Consider the following 4,194-nt stretch of genomic DNA (forward strand, 5'->3'; position numbering starts at 1 on the left):
CTTTACATTTACATTGAGAATAACAAAGTCTTTTCTCCCTTTTTCCCCGATTTCCAAAAAATTGGTTTTACCAATAAATTACAGATTCCTCTAGGGTTTGATCACATTTATTGTATCTAGAAGCAAAAGGAAAAATTATTTTAAAAATTCAGCCATAACTCACTCTATAGGCTCAAATATAAAAGTGACTAACTTTCCATGTAAATCATAAGAAAGCTTACATCCACTATTCATAGGAACTTATACTTTATCATTAATTTTATAATTTTTTGTATTTTTTTAATTTAATAATATGTACATTATTATTAATGCAATGCATGGTTTGATATTCACGTGTAACGCACGTGCATCAAAAGTAGTTCTATAAAAGGTGTAGCCATGTAGAAATAAATGCAACAAAAAATAGAGTTTCAAATAGATAAAATTTATTTTCAATTTCTCACATATACTGCTATCATCATATATTACTATAAGTGGAAAGATTCAAAGCTCAAAGTTGAATTATCATTTTACCCTTATATTAATATAATTAAAACAAATGTTATTTAATATAATTAAATATTTAATAAATAATTCATTTAAATTAGTGCATGAATCAAATTCACATAATAATTAATTTCTCTTTTGTTATAAAAATCAAGAGTATTTGAAGAGTTTTTTCTTTAAATAAATTTGATATGGACTAAAATCATCGAACTAATTTAATGCAAATTAATTGTACCTACTAAAAAGTCATCCTAGCTACTGCTATAAAATATCTACAAGAGGATGAGAGATTCTCAAGCAAAAAATTAATCTTGCTCATCATTTTGTATTGCAGTAATTTCCTTTTGTTTTTATCCACTCCTCCTTGTCAAGCTTAAGTATTTTTTACATCCTTTTTTAATATTTTGATCGATATACTTTCTTATTATTTTGTTTTTCTATTGGAATATCTTGTGTCCTATATGAAAATTAGTGATATACAATTCATGTTCGAGTATATTTCTTAATTATTGATGAAATTCATTAATTAGTTAATTTGATATGCGACTATCGATAGAGTGCTTTACTTTAGTTTAAATATATTTTCAAGATTATTATTTATTAGTACTGAGGGGAATAACTAAATGAGAAAAATCACATATGATTATTTTTAAATGTATTTTTATTTGACTTTTCATTTATATTGTATAATCTATTGATCTTATTAGTGTATCATTTGTTTGTGGAAACATTCATTCTTCAAACTGACTATATACCTAGAATAAGTCATTTTGAAAAGTTTGTGTTGCTCCATTTATATCAAGTATTCAAAGAGAAATTTTATGAAAAAAGAGTATTGTTCTTTTCTCTTCATAAATCACATGTACAATATTTCTCAAGGTTAAAAAGAATATGTATATGTGATATAAAAAAATAATTAACATAATAATTATGATGATGGCTGCAAGTGTGATTCGTATATATCAAGTGTTTATATTATTTGTATATGTACCAAATTGATGATGTCTTTTAGAACTTATAAGTTGTATGCATCAAACTTCTATTTAATGTGATGAGAAGCTATTTATTGTTGATGTAAAATTTTAATTATGGATGGAAAATTGTGAACTCAGGTTTTTAGATTATTGGCTGGACACATAAACAGTTAAGTAGTAATGTCCAAATTAGAATGTCTACTTTAGCCTTAGAAATATTATTTTATTTAAGAGAATGTGATATTCTTCTGCCTAATAATTGAATGTTAATTATAACTCATACCTATAATTTTTTAAAATTAAAAGTTGAATATGAATATTCTCTCCACTATTATTTAAAAACACTTTTCAGAATTAAAATTTCAATATGCTTTTTAAGAATCAATTTTAAAAGATTTATGTTATATGCATAATTCAAAATGTGAAGAAAAGAGAATGAGAAACTGCAAAAGAAGGATAACAAAAAATGCTCAAGTATTCGTAGTATATTTTTTTTATTATTTAGTGAACAAAATATAAATGGTAAAAATACTATTGTTAATTTCAGTATTATAACTCAATTTTTTAGTGTATAGAAATTTAATAACAAGAGACAAACGTGCAACGCACGTTCCTTTAACTAGTAATTATTATAAGTGGGAAGATTTTAAGTTTAAAGTTAGATTACGAAAATACCCTTCACCAATTTTTTAAATTAAATTTTTCTTTACTAATTTTTAAAACTAAATCAATAATGTCAATTGAACTAGGCCAAATACATGATTAGATGTTACAACTTATCATTTTCCATTTCTTAATGAATTTGATTATTAAAACTTTTTAGTTTCTACCATTAAACACATTCATGCACAAACCTTTCATGTACTTAATTTCTCCCTTTATAAATTGGATAAAAATATTAATCCACCACACTTTGTTTTCATCAACTAATAGTTCTTCTGTAAGGAGTATTTTTTATTGGTCACTATTTTTCTTATTGATTTGTATCTTCGTTCATTTTTATTTTCATGGTTGTTGGAGAAACACATAATCTAATAGTTCTTGTAATATTTTTTTATTGGTCATTATTTTTCATATTGGCTTGTGTCCTTCATTCATTTTTTTATTTTTAATGATTGTTGGATTATTTATATCCCAAGAAATTTCAGCCTTGAGGCTTAGTACAAGACTTACAAGTTGCTCATCATTCACCAAAAAAAAATGTTGATATTTAAGTTCTTGGCAAAAAGTAAACACTAAAAAATTTTTATTTTATATGCACAAAAAGAAATATAGGAGTACGTCAGACAATGTTGAGCAATTTTATATCTTAGGCCTATATGGTAACAGAGGTCAAACGTGCAAGGCACGTTTCCAGAACTAGTAAGTAAAAGGACACTAATAGGACATCCAATTCAAGCAAAGGAACAAGTATGAGTCCACCTACCTGATGATATTCTCGATCGATTTGATCGAATTTTATTATTACACAAAGAAGCATCAAGCAAATGTAACCGAGATCCAATTCAACATTAAATTAGAGAATTAGAGTACATATATTTTCATGACAAATATAACAAACAGTAAGATTAATACTCCTAATATTCATAGAGCATAAGATTAAGTAGAGACACAAATCAATTAAGAATCCATAGTATCTATAAACCTAAGAATTAAGGAGCATTTCCAATTCCTTAGCAACTTGATCAATCTCTTCATCTCCTTTGGAACAAATAATTTCCTTCATATGATTTGTTTTTTCTGGTACGAGTTCACCCCCCTCTTCCACCACCACGTAGTTGATTACCTCAGCGACTTCCTTCCAATGAAGCTTCCCCTCCCCGTCCCTCACAACTTCCACAGCCATGCCCACCTCTTCAACAATAAGCCCAGAATTGATAGGTTGATCAAGATGCATGGGCATGGCAATGATTGGAACCCCATATTTCATGCTTTCCATTTCTGAACTCCATCCACAATGACTCACAAAGCCACCAATACTCGAATGCTCCAAGATTTTTGCTTGTGGGGCCCATCATTTGAAAACCCTTCCTCTATCCCCTACCCTCTTGACAAAACCTTTAGGTAATACCTCTTCAACTTCAACCTCATCTTTCTCGAACCTTAAAGTCCATATGAAATTCACCTTGCTACTTTCCAATCCATAAGCAATTTCTGACAAATCTTCCCCAGACAAGAAGTATTCGTTTCCAAAAGAAATGAAATGGTTGATCTTTTATCTTTTGTTTTCAACCATCTTATTAAATTTGAATTCGCATCATAAGGAGTAGGTTCTTGAACTAAAGGACCAACCGGTACAATTTTTTTCCCGATTAAACTAGTGATATAATTACTATACTTTCCTTCAATCTCATTAAAGCTTTTTATCAAAACAATATGGATAGAAAGAACATAGCTTTTTCCAACTCGATTCTTATCTGCCTCAATCTTTTCAACAGGCATAACCACTTTTTATCTCTCTATACTAGCCATCTAATAATCGGAGAAAATAATCAAAAGCCCCCCCAACCTATACCCAAAATCTCAACTACACACTCCAACCTCACGGGTGTCTCATTACCAACTAAACTACATTTTTATCTATTTTCTACCCACCTAAGTGCTGACCTCAACACATAAACCAAATAAGTCAAGCTGTGTGATTCCACGCGCTGGGACTCACACCTAGAAACTCTTGTTTCTTCTTTTTCTCCCTTTTCTTGCTTCCCCCCCCCCCCCCCCATTTCTCCCTAAA

The 4,194-nt window shown here is 29.0% G+C and overlaps 1 pseudogene; it reads right to left on the reverse strand.

The window, feature by feature from the left end:
• Positions 1-3,105: 3,105 nt before the first annotated feature.
• On the reverse strand, positions 3,106-3,902 carry LOC107009868 (annotated as a pseudogene).
• Positions 3,903-4,194: the final 292 nt, after the last annotated feature.

Source organism: Solanum pennellii, chromosome 2, assembly GCF_001406875.1.
Source record: "Solanum pennellii chromosome 2, SPENNV200".
Lineage (NCBI taxonomy): Eukaryota > Viridiplantae > Streptophyta > Magnoliopsida > Solanales > Solanaceae > Solanum > Solanum pennellii.